Source organism: Penaeus monodon, chromosome 14 (genome assembly GCF_015228065.2).
Source record: "Penaeus monodon isolate SGIC_2016 chromosome 14, NSTDA_Pmon_1, whole genome shotgun sequence".
Taxonomy (NCBI): Eukaryota; Metazoa; Arthropoda; class Malacostraca; order Decapoda; family Penaeidae; genus Penaeus; species Penaeus monodon.
In genome coordinates, this window is record NC_051399.1 from 16,597,977 (window position 1) to 16,612,092 (window position 14,116).

Genomic DNA, 14,116 nt, shown 5'->3' on the forward strand with positions numbered 1-14,116 from the left:
ATCGCTTTCAGAAATTATTGGAAGAATTACGGGCTGATAATTGGACATTATCTACAAGCCAGAGGAAAGACGCAGAAGGGGTTTTGCGAGACTTTCAGGCAGCCTTTAATTTGAAGGAGGAGCCACTAGGGAAAACAAACTTGATTACTCATCGAATCGAAACCGTCGATGAAGGAAAGGTTTATATTCCACCCAGGTTTATTCCCTATGCAGTACGACCAGCTGTGGAGGCAGAGGTCCAAGCCTTGATGGATCAAGGTCATGTAAGGGTCAGTTCATCGGAATGGAATGCTCCAATTGTCTTGGTGAAAAGGAAGGATAATTCACACCCAAGGTTGTGTGTGGATTACCGGGCTCTGAATGCTAAAACGAGACCGGAGTTTTATCCCTTACCTTTAATTGAGGATATCTTGTATCAAGTTAGTCAAAGTAAGTGGTTTTCCACACTAGATTTGAGGAGTGGATATCATCAGGTGCCACTAGACAAGGATTCTAAGGAGAAATCCGCATTCTCTACGCACCTAGGGCATTATGAGTATAATGTTATGCCTTTTGGATTGTCCAATGCCCCAAGGACATTTCAGAGACTAATGAACAGAGTGTTCAGTGGTCAGGTTGGGAAAGGATTGCAACTATTTTTGGATGATATTGCAATATATAGTGATGATATTGAAACTCACTTATCTATATTGGCAGAAGCTTTACAGAGACTGATACAAGCTGGACTGAAGGCCAGTCCTGAGAAATCACACCTATTCCAGAAGGAAGTTAATCTTCTTGGACATAGAGTGGGACAGGGGAATGTGAAGCCTGCGCTAGACAAGTTAGCGGCAGTACGTAATTTCCCAAAACCCAGGAATCGTAAAGAGGTACGGAGATTCTTAGGGTTAAGTGGCTATTATCGAAGATTTGTCGATGGATACGCCAAGAAAGCCAATGCTCTGACGAAGTTAACTTCGGAGAAAAATCCTTTCGTCTGGGGAGATGAACAGGAAAACGCATTCAACGTTCTCAGGGAGAACTTGGTAACGGAACCAGTACTTAAAGCACCTGATTTCAGGAAAACTTGGTACCTGAGCACAGATGCCAGCCAAGGAGCTATTGGTGCGGTGCTTGCGCAAAGGTATGAGGGCCATTTTTGCCCTGTTGCATACTACAGCCGACAACTGAAGGCAGCTGAGAGTAGATATACTACAATGGAAAAAGAGGCCCTAGCCATAATAGAAGCCTTAAAAAAGTTTAAACCCTTGGTTTGGGGATTGGAAGTAGTGGTTCTGTCTGACAATAGATCACTTCACTGGTTGTTCCACAAGGCAAAGGATGGTAATGCGAGAGTTACGAGATGGGCTCTAACTGCTCAATCCTTTGGAGCAAAAATCATGTACCATCCAGGAAGACTCAATGCCGCGGCAGATGCTCTATCCAGGATTAAAGTTCCTGAGGGAATAGAGGCCGAGGAAGTGGAACGTACATCACAAATGATCATCAACGAAGCAGAGGACTGTCAAATTGTCTGTATTTTGGCAGTCGAGCCATCAGGAGAGATGCCTGAAGAGGAACAGGACGAGGAGGAAGATGGGCCGCCTTGGTCATTGGAAGAGATGATCAGAGAGCAAAGGGAAGATCCTCTATATGGACCTGTCATCCGGTATCTCAAGGATGTGACTGAAATCAATCGGAAGAAGGTGGATCCGAATTTGGAGGTAAAGGACTTCTTTATGGACCAAAAGTTACTTTACAAACAGATTCAACACCGGAATTCGATGAGGAAAGTCGAGGAGGTGCTTTGCGTGCCAAGGAGCTTAGTTTCCAAAGCTCTAGCATTAGTCCATTTAGCACCATTGGGAGGCCATGGGGCCGAAGAAAGAACCAAGTTCCGTGCAAAAAGGTTATTCACTTGGCGTGGAATGGATAAAGACATTAGTAGGTATTGTCAACAATGTCTTACGTGCCAAAGGTTTAAGGGTCGAGGTCATCCCTTAACTCCTTTGCGAAGATATCCAGTACCAGAGGAACCTTTTCAAACTCTAGCTATGGACCTGATGGGACCATTTCCCCTTACAGAAGCGGGAAATAAGTACATATTGGTGATTACAGATTTCCTCACCAGATTTGCGGTAGTGGAAGCACTCCCGGATAAAACCGCAGAAGCAGTAGCTAAGAGTATTTATGGAATATTCCTGCAATATGGAGTCCCGAAGACGGTATTAACGGACCAAGGAAGGGAATTCAGGAATAAGTTTTTAAGGTGTATGGCAAAGACGTTAGGGTTTGATCATCATCAGATTGTAGCATATCACCCTGCGTCAAATGGACTCTGTGAGAGGACTAATCAGCAAGTATTAAGCATTTTACGTGGTCTAGTAGATGGAAAGGAACATTACTGGGACCAGTATTTAGCTGAAGCACAGTTGGCTTTGAATGCAGCCTATCATAGTGCTATTGGAGATACGCCATACTATGTGATGTTTGGCAGGGATGCTAAAACACCAGCGGAATGGTGGACAAGACCCACCACAAGTTATAGACTACCAAATGAAGACTTTGTGGCCACACGAACCCAAAGATCTCAGGAAGTCTATGAATACGTAAAAGATAATCTGTTAAGGGCAGCAGATAGACAATGTAAAACCCGAATGAAGAAGTCAAAAGATACTTCTTTGCGGGAAGGTACAAGAGTCTTTGTGAAGGCCATTAGAAAGAAAGGGGACTCTAAACTATCACCCAAATGGGAAGGACCATATAGGGTTGTCAAGGAGGTGAAACCATATGTTTACCAATTAAGGGATTTACAAACCAGGGGGTTTAGAGAAGTCCATTTGGAAAACATGAAGGTGGCTTTGGAAGCGACCATACCTAGAGCACTAGCACCGGGAGCTAGGAAACCTTATCCAGGGATGGAACCAGGAGAGGAGTCAATCATACCTGAAGGCACTCAGGAGGAAGAAGAAGACAGGGAAATGGAGTACCTTATGGATTGTCCCAAACCAGTGGGCGTGGGGTCTGAACTGGCACATGCAACGGAAGCTCAAACTTCAAGGGAAGAGGATGAGGGACCGGATGTAAGTGGAGAGCGGGATTCAAATAATGAACCTTTTTCAAGAGTTGCCAGTGATCTTTGTAATATCAGAATGGATAACCCAAACAATACAGATTCCCACAATGCTTCTGCAAGTAATGCTGAGGGTGAGAGCAAAATGAATGAAGGAATGAATGAAACTCCTGGGAGGAATGTTAGTCCTGAGCATGCGGGTAGGGAACCTACGCATGAGAGACGTACTAGTGGACGTACGCGGTATGGGCCAGGGTATTATGCACGGTTGCATGAGGGACCATAATTGGACTAACTACATAAATATATATGCATGATCACACATGACCACACCACACAACCAACACTTATATTATATAAACATATGTTATCGGAGGATGTGGTGGTCACCCACATGGAATTTAGTTTTGTACTTTTTGCAGATATTGAGCCATGTTTGGGAGGGATGTGCATGCTGATCCTGGAGGCTTGCCTGTGGACGGTTTGTCAGGCAGAGGGCATTCCACCTCTTCTTCGGCTGGGTGCAGCCCTAATTAGAAGAGAGGAGGAAGTTCTCACCGAGAACATCCACAGGAATGTTGTGCAAAATCAGGATCTATGACCAGCTACTGAGACTCTGGAACGACTCAAGATGGCGCTAGAAGTGGTATCTAGGGTTGAGGGAAAGGAAAACGTTTCGGCTCAAGGAGAAGCTCGAGTGCGTTTAGCTGAGGCATCTTTTGGAGGTGTAATTAAGGATTTTGCCAAAATGGAATTGGTTAGATGTAGTGATATATTTATCTTCACTATAACACTCAATATTCCCCAACCAGTCAAATGGGAGTTGACTGAGGTAGTATCAACTTACTAAGAGGTAAAAGATTACTTGCATTAAAGGATTTACCAAATCACATAGCTCAAACTGACTCTAAAGTTATAGGGTTTAGCAATGGAATGCTGGAAGGGTGCATGAAGTCAAGGGAATTTATGTTGTGCCCCAGAGCTTTAATATCAGTTTGACTGAGTCGTGTACATATAAATGGGAAAGGCTTCCCAGGGAAAATAAGGTTATTCCAGAAGAATACAAAATAGAATGGGTGATAGAGTTCACGCAAATTTCTCGGTATATGGTAAGGTATTACAAGGTGGAATGGAATCCATCTTGCCCAGAGATCTAAGGGTAATTCATGATCAACTTAATCAGTCTAATGAGAATTTGGACAGTGTAAACGCATCTATCAATGGCCTTGTGAAGACAATTGCTTCCATGGACCAGGATAATGCTGTTCTGTTTGGTCGGACAGATCATCATTACGTCACTAGATTAACTCATGGGGTGAAATTGTCTTGGGACCTGTTTTTGGTGGCTATTATCCTTTGGTTTACCTTATATCTCTGGAGGTGGTTGAGGAAGGAGAGAGAGAAGAGGTTATCTTTGTCAAGGGCGATAGAGTCATTGGTTAGCTCAGCTCTGCAACCTCTCTCCCACTCACCGTGTGCACATAGACCTAGGAGGTCTATGTCATCCGATACTACTCCGTAAGTTCTGAGAGCTTCTGGGTAAGACCGATTGGTGGTTTTCTCTTGAAGTCATAGGTCACCCGAGGACGTGTGATTTCAGAGGGGGAGCATGTCAACGGCCAGACTTATGGTAGTAGCGTAGAATGGTATTTTATGGGTAATCCTGACATAGTAAGACCCCTATACACCATAGAATTGGATTTTCTAATGGTTGTATGGTAGATGGAATGGTAGTTCAGGGGAACTCCACATTCCATTGAAGCTACAGAGTGTGATGTTTATCCTATGGTGTGGATAAGCCTTTATGGTTTTGCAGGGCACTATAGACACTTTGTCTCGGGGACATAGGGGTGATAATCTGTAGGCCTTGTAAACAAGGGCACCATTGTGCTCTGGGCTGGGTCAGGACAGTCAGGAGAGGCCAGGGCGCTGTCGTGGCACTTGTGCCACAGTTCAGTACTACCTGTCGTCGAACATGGACGTTCGCGAGGGTTTATCTTGGGTATATTACCGAAATTCCGGTTAAAATCGTACTGAATTCCGTGTGACCATACGAAGTAGACGAGACATGGGTCTACGCTCTTCGTATTCTCTAAGGGGAGAAATTGGACTCGTCAGGAGACGAGAGAACTCACTTGTATAAGTAAGTACACTATTAAATGTACGAAGTTATTTCATGTGTTTATAATAACCAATTTAGATAATACTGAAATAAGTGAAATATACAAAAGGGAAGTCACACGTAAAATTGGACGTATTATTCTTATAACAAGCACTGAGCCCGCTCCGGGGAGAGTGGATTAAAAATCTATTATCCAGTGCCCTGTACGCAGGAATATATTTGGGTTATATTCCACTTATTACCCACCTTACTCCAGGGAGTGTCTGGGGTGGTAAGAGAAGTATAACCTCAAATAGAGCACTAGGTAACACATATATATGTTATATATATATATATATATATATATATATATATATATATATATATATATATATATATATATATATACATGTACATATATATGTATATATATGTATATGTTTTATATGCATACATATATATATATATATATATATATATATATATATATATATATATATATATATATAGTGTGTGTGTGTGTGTCTCTGTGTGTGTTTATCACACACACACACATACACACACACACACACACACACACACACACACACACACACACACACACACACCACACACACACACACACACACACACACACACACACATATATATATATATATATATATATATATATATATATATATATATATATATATATATGTATGTATATATATATATATGTATATATATAAATTATATACACATATATAAATATATGTATATATATGTATAAGAATGTATTCATTTATTTATATGGGTGGATGTTTACATATAAGTGTGTGTGCGTGTGCCTGTATGCAAAAATGACGAAGGAAAGACATCTATCCCGGTAATCGTAAACTGAAGTGAAGTGTGTAGTGAACACATGGACGATAAACTCACCCCTGAACCAGGAGAGATACCTGGTACATATAAACAAATGGACTATGAAACCTTAAATAACAGAAGATGCAAAAACAGCGAAAGTGACAACGAAGAAAACCCACCCTCCAGACATCACCGAAACGAAGAAGCCGGAAAGAGCTTCACGCAATTCCACAGGTAATGGACAAGAATGTAATACTTATACAACTAGCAGGAGATTCATTAAACTCAAACTTCAGCAAGCCAATTCAATTAACAAATGCAATAAACAACTCAGATTTTCATTAATATATCATAGAAAATTCCTTAAGTGTATTAGGTATTGGGAAGGCAATCAGATTTGAAGTAGATAATATAAAGAAAATAAGACCTCTAACACAAATAAGAAAACTTGGACACTGGGAAATTAATTGCAAACAACCAGCATCAAGTTTAAACACAGATTGTACATATGGAACTATTTTCCCAGTTGAAACAGACCTAGATATAAAAACAATCAAATAAAAAATTGAAAATTTTTTGTGCATGTCAACCAGGGAGTACATTAGAGTAAATGTATGGAGTGGTTACCTTGACGAAAACTAAGGGAAAATTTATCGTGCATGCCAACCAAGCGTATAGTAAAATAAGTGTATGGAGTGGTTACCTTGATGAAAACTAAGACCCTTTTCATCTATGGCAAAACGTGGGCAAATGGAAAATAAGGGAGATATAGGACAGGCAAGAGTGAGGATCGCCCCTTCATTTTCTAAGTCCCTTCCATGTTTACTTCGCGAGAATCAAAACAAATGTGATGCGGAACTCATCACCAAGTAGTCCTTGTATTGCTACACGCTCGTGAGAACGAATATTTTGTCATTATCAGCGTCCGTTTTCTCAATTTCATGTATGTAATACGTTCTTTTCCTTTTATTGTTCCTCATTTACGTGTTTTGGTATTTATGCTATTCTGTACAATAACCTTGTGCACATGCGCGTTTTGCCACCGGGAGATTTGACAGGCCAGCAAGCGCCATTTCGTTGAGAAACGCCAGTGAGCAATGTTTTATTTCAAGTGCTGCATCGATTCCGGGTCATTTTTAAAGCCCTTTTTTGGATATACTGGACAAATAGATATTTGTTTCTATCACAGCCTGATATTTGAACCCATCCAGTGCCACAAATGCTGAAAAAAGGGATTAGAAATCAAGCAATTGTGGCTATAGACAGAAGTGAAGAAACGTTCAGTGTTTCGCGATATAAAGGTATGTGGTTTTACCCTGGGGGTCTAGGCGTATATATTACCACTGGGGGTCCAGGGGGCAGAGGCCCCTGGTTAGGGAATATATAGATCGTAGTGTATAAGGTTAGGTTAGTTTACCGAATGATGAGTTTGGTTCCCGTAGAGTTTTTCGAAAGTTGGCGCGCAGGTGCGTAGAGTTTGAAAGATGGCAGCGACGTCCATAGAGTTTCATTGTCCGATTTAAAGCATTTTTTGTGCTTGTTTTACACATTTCTATTCTCTTTTCTTCTTATTTCAGCCTGTTTTACCCCACAATTTCCCTGATCTACTTCATCCCCTCCCCTGCTATCAGGACTTATCAAATCACATCAAGATTCTCAGCTGGAGAATGCAACTGAAATGATCATCAGATTTGTTTTCATCTCACAAAAACAAATCTGATGATATAAATATTGTCAGGGAAGACCTGGTTGTCATTTTCGGAAAATTAACCGAAAAAATAAGAACATTAGGTCAGAATTCATACATTCAAGAAATAATAAGAATAAATAAAAGTAATCAAGAAAACAAAACAAAACAGAAAGATGGATTTCAACAAGATCTATAAGAATCACAGTCAAAGGACCACTACCAGTCAAACAATACACCTTCCCAATACCCAAATGCTATAATTACCTCAGATATGGACATGGGATTCTTACTTGCAAAAACAAAAAAATATGTAGTAGATGCAGTAGTTTTGACCATAGTTTTAAAGATTGTAATAATAATCCATATTGTTTCTTTTGTGAAGGAGATCACACACCAAACATTAACTCATGCAGAGTACACAACAAAGCACAAGAAATAAACAAATACAATTTTACACCAAACAACTCAGAGATTTAAAAAAAATCCAACAACTGAAACCCTTCTATAGAACAAGCTAAAAATAGTACAAATAAAGATGCAAACACAAAACCAAAAGAGAACACTACATTAACTAAAGAAACCCCCACTCCACAAGTCAACAAAAAACCCTAGAAGCCAACACCAAAATACACAACAGAGCTATGCACAAGCTATCTCACAAACACAAAACATCATCCCAGGACAGGAAACACCGCCAAGACAAAGAACCCAAAACATGAACTTAAAAGTTACACCAGAGACAAATACACAAGCAAACAAAACAGAAATAACAGAAACTTAAACTGGATGATTACAACAAAAAATATAATAAAGGCAGTATCAAACTTGATGAAAAATATAAACTCAGGAAAATCAATTTTAAAAATAATTTTGGAAACAAAAAATGATTTCACTCCAATTTTAAAGCAAGCAATAAACCTGATAAATGAATAAAATAATAACTTGGAATGCACACACTCTATATATATATATATATATATATATATATATATATATATATATATATATATATATATATATATATATATATATATATATATATATTTATATTTATTCAAAGAAAACCCAGGACTAATCGCCTTAAAGATATACAATTAAAAAAATAAGAACTAAATGACAGATATTAGTATAAAATAGAGATATTAGCAATAAAAATACAATAGAGAGAAAAATAGATGAATATCATATTGACATACAATCCTTGCAATGATATAACTAAAGAAGAATTTTATTATTACATAGATCAAATACAAGAACCAAAATTGATAATAGGAGACTTTATTGCACACCATCCAGACCGGAATCCAGCAACAAACAAACAAAATAATGTAACTGGAAATAATTTAGTTAAATTGATAAATCAAAACAATATCATATTATTAACACCAAAAAAAGGGCAAGTAATCCGAATAGATCCAAAAACAAACCGAGAAGCCACAATAGACCTAGTTATAGGTTCACCTTCAATAAGCCACTTAAAAATAACAACAGGTCCACATCTAGATAGTGACCACTTACCAGTCATAATAAAAGATGAAAACTACCAAATCTCATCAAAAGTAGTTGAAAGAAAATGGAAATTCACAAAGGAAGGATGGTCTGCTTATGACTCAGAACTAAATCAAGTAAATATAAATATAAATTCACTAACAGAACTAATGAAACTAATAAAAGATACTGGAGAAAAACATTTCAGCTTTGATAATAAAAATATAAACCACAAACCTGATAAGCCCTGGTGGAGTGAGAAATGCAATCAAATAATAAAGAAAAGAAACAAAACCTATTATTAATGGAGAAGAAGACCGAATACAGAAAATAGATTAAATGATAAAAAAGTTATTAACAGAAGCTAAAACAAGTAATTGAAAATGAAAAAAAGAGTCATGGGAAAACTTTTGTGCTTCGATAAACTTTCCTCTAATACATAATAATTTGCCAGTAATCCAGATATAAAAAAAAACTAGAATTATTTAAAGAAGAATACGAAAATATAAGAAGTAAACAAGCAAAAAAACTACTAACAAAAATAGAAAAAGAAGACATAGAAGAATTAACATATGTTATAAAAAAAAAAAAAAAAAGGTAAAGCATATGGCCCTGATAGAATTACATATGAATTTTATAAAAATGCACCTAAGAACATAATAGAAGCAATATTAAAAATTTTAAATAGATATTGGAAAAAAGGAGAATATCCAAATGAAATAAAAAAAGCAATAATAAATCCAATTCATAAACCAGGGAAGGACTCAACAAAAATAAATCCAATTCATAAACCAGGGAAGGACTCAACAAAAATAAATTCATATAGATTCATAAGCAGAACAGCTTGTATTGGGAAAATCTATGAAAATATAATAACAAGAAGACTGAACTGGTGGCTAGAAAAAATAACCTAGATGAAGACCTTATAGGATTTAGTTCAAACAGGACAATAGATGCAATACAAATAATTGAAATGAAAGTAAGACAGGCAATAAAAGAAAAAAAATACACAGTAGTATGTTTAGATTTAGAAAAAGCTTCTGATTCCATCAATCACAAAACAATTTTAATAAAAGCTAAAAATATAGGATTAAAACCTAGAGTAGTAAGATGGATAAACAGTTTTCTAATAGAACCTTTCAAGTAAAAATTGGAGAACAAACCTCAACAACTGGAAAAATAATAAATGGAGTCCCACAAGGATCCCCAATAAGCCCCACACTGTTCAACATAGTCATGTCAGACATAAAAGTACCAAAAGAAATATATAAAGTAATATACGCAGATGACTTAACCCTAATTACTTCAAACATAAATTTAATAGAAGCAAAGAATAATTCATTTATATTATGTGCTGTTTTTGCTGCAAGGTCAGCTATTTTGTTACCTTTTATATTTTTGTGTGCTGGCATCCACTGTATCATTGTTTTTTGTTTGTTTTCAGTTAGGCTTAAGAATATTGAATGTATTTCAAATATAATGTTTTTGTATCTTTTGGGGTTTGTGTTTTGAATGCAGTGTACTGCTGATTTTGAATCTGTGTATATCTTCTTCTTTCTTGTTATAATGTTTTGGACTTGTTGTCTATATCCCTTGGATCCTCTTTTTTTTCTTGGGTTCTTGTTTCTTAGATTATATTAATTAATTTAGTTGTTTGTAGGAAGATCTTAGTGCATCTCAGTATGTAGTACTTTGTTATAGATGGTTGATCTGCACCTGTAATCAGAAGATTTATAACTGTGTCTTTTATGTTGACTCGTCTTAAGCATGTTTTAGTTTGTTCTGTGTGAGTTAAATCTTGGGCAATGTAATAGCATATGATCTATGGTCTCTTCTTGGTTCTTGCACCATCTGCAGAAAGGGTCATTTTCCATTTTCATTCTATGTAAGTGTTGTTTTAGTCTTGTGTGTTTGGTTATTAGTCTTGCCATGCATGTGTCTAGTTTTCTGTTCTTGGCTCTGGTCCATGGTTTTTGAATGTTATCTTTGATGAAATAATTTTTTGTGTTTAAAATTCTTTTTAAATTTGATTCCCATTGTTTGGTATTTTTTTATTTGATTTCATTTATGATACAGTTTGGATCTTGTGGTATGGGCACGGGATCATTTATTTCATGGGCTTTCTTTGCAGCTAAATCAGCAATTTCCTTCCCTCTATATTTTTATTTGATGGAATCCACTGGACCATAATCTTTTGTTTGTGTGTTGAGAGAAAGTATATTTGTTTTTGTATTTCATATACAATTTGTTTATAGCTTGATGGTTTGGGATTTTGTTAGTTGTAGTGATGATTGTGAGTCTGTTAATATTACTGTGTTAGTCAGTTTGTTGTTTATTGCATAAATTTAATCCTTGTTTTATGGCAAATAATTCTGCGTGAGTGATTTCTATTTTAGGAGGTAGTTTCCAAATAGTTGTTATATTTTTATTCTGGATGAAAATTGCTGCAGATGTTGATTGTGGTTCTTTTATCTTTGAGCCATCAGTGAAAATTCTATTAAAGTTTTTATAGTTGAGGTTTATTAACTCCTGATATTGTTATTGAATAATGATTTGAGGAGAATTTTTTATTATGTTGTCCATAATGTTTGTATACTCTCTGAGATATCATGCCATGGGGGTATTGGGGATATATTTGATATCACATTTGGAGTTAGGTCTAGATTTAGATTTGTTCTTGTTTCTGTATCTCTGTGTACTAGTGATCTTCTGTCTATTTGAGAATTATATTCTTTTATTATTTGTTGCTTTACTGGTGTTGTATTTGGTTTAGTTAGGATTTTTGTCAGTTGTATACATTCAAGTTCTTTTATTCTATTTGTTAAAGGTGGAATGTTTGTTAATACTTGGAGAGCTATGATTGGAGTTATCTAAGACATCCAGTTACCAGTCTTAGTACTTGATTTTGTAAAATTTCTAGTTTTCTTAATTCTATTTCTTTTGCTGCTCCAGAGATTGTTATTCTGTATTCTATTTTTTGGTTTTATGTATATTTTATAGAATTTTAATAAAGTTTCTCAGTTTAATGAAGTCATTTTTTTCATTATATTTTTTTTCTACTTAATATATCTGTTTTTACATTTTCTATATGTTTTTTCCATTTCAGTTTAGGGGCATCTAATGTTAAGCCAAGAATTTTGTGACTTTGAGTATATTTAAGTTCTATATTATATATTCTTATTATTGGTAATTGGTTTAAATTTTTATTTGAAAAGCACATTAATTTACTTTTTGTGAAGTTTATTTTCAAATCCCAATTATTGGCCCATTCTTTTGGCTTTTGTAATTCTACTTCTATTTTATTGGAGGCTTCTAATTGGTTTTTGTTACTTGTTAGTAGAGTTATGTCATCTGTGTATATTATTTTCTCAATGATTTTTGATAATTTTAGGTCATTTAACAATATATTAAATAGAACTGGACTTACTGGTGAACCTTGAGGTACGCCACTTTGTGTTGTTCCTTTTTCTGATGTTAGGTTTCCAATTTTTATTTGGAATGTTCATTTTTCTAACAGGTTATTTATCTAATTTAGAGGTTTTCCTATAATTCCTAGTTTTGACCTTTTTGTTAGTAATAATTGATGATTGACTGTGTCAAAAGCTTTTTCTAAATCAATACATGCTAGTATGATGTATTTTTTTTCTATGAAAGCTTTAATGTGGTTGTCTATTATATGTAATGCTTCAGTAGTATTTCTATTAGGTCATAAACCTTTTAAGTCTTTATCTAACTTGTTATGTTTTAGCCACCATGTTAATCTTTTTGTTATAATATTTTCAAATATCTTCCCAATATATGAAATTCTACTAATAAATCTATAAGAGTTTGCTTCTGATGAGTTTTTACCCGGTTTTATTATTGGATTTATCAGTTCATTTTTTAATGAATCCGGATATTCTTCTTTAGACCAGTATTAGTTAAAATTGATTAATATTGACTCTAGTATATTGTTTGGAATATTTTTGTAAAACTCAAACGTAATTTCATCTGGTCCGGATGCTTTGTTGTTTTTGGTATTTGTTAGGGATTGAGGTGAAGAGATAGGCGAGATCTGTTTCCTTTGGTTTATTCTGGTCCAAGAGGAATAAAGGACATTCATGGAGGTCAGCCGGCGACTGCCGTTGACCAGCTCTTGGGCCGCCACGCTGCCCGGGAAAACATGTACCGACACACATTACTAACGACTCCCACACTCCTTCCCCAATCCTAAGTGTAATGAAAGAAACATAATCAAAATGTGAAATGAACACAAATTAAATGGAACTTTTGCGTGTCCACAATAATACACTAAATGGGGGAATTCATATAATATTCATTCAGGTGTCTTGGAGGTCACCTGGTACTCCCGGGTCTGGGGGTTGAGGGGTGGCTATGGAGCTCTTGTGGAGCACCTGTCTGGGGCTTGCTACCTCGAGGGCGAAGGTGATGTCTGTTTCTGATCATGGCTCTGCTGCTACTGTCCAGTTTCAACAAGTATTGTGGCGCAGTCAGCTCCACCACTGTTCCCGACCGATCCCACCGCCCAGTGACAGGGTTCTGAATCCGTGTCTGCTGTCCCGGTTTGAGAGGGGCAAGGTTATGGGGTGTCTGGTCATGATGAAGCGATAATATTGCTGCAGAGAGGTGCATGGCACGTTCCCTTTCACGTAGCATCAATCCCCATTGGTCACTGATTAAGTACTGTGACTTTTCCACTGTAATGGTGTCCTGTAGTTGCCTGCCTATCAGCAGCTGCGATGGGGACGTGTCTGACCCTTGAAGGGGCATGTTTAGGTATTGCATAAGCGCCCTGGTGATGTCGTCGGTGTCCAGGGAGCCTCCGTGGGAGATATTACCTCTTAGCTGCCTCTTTGCCGACTTGACTGCCGCCTCTGCACGCCTGTTAGACTGGGCATAGTGTGCTGAGGAGATTCTTAGCTTGACACACCAGGCGCTG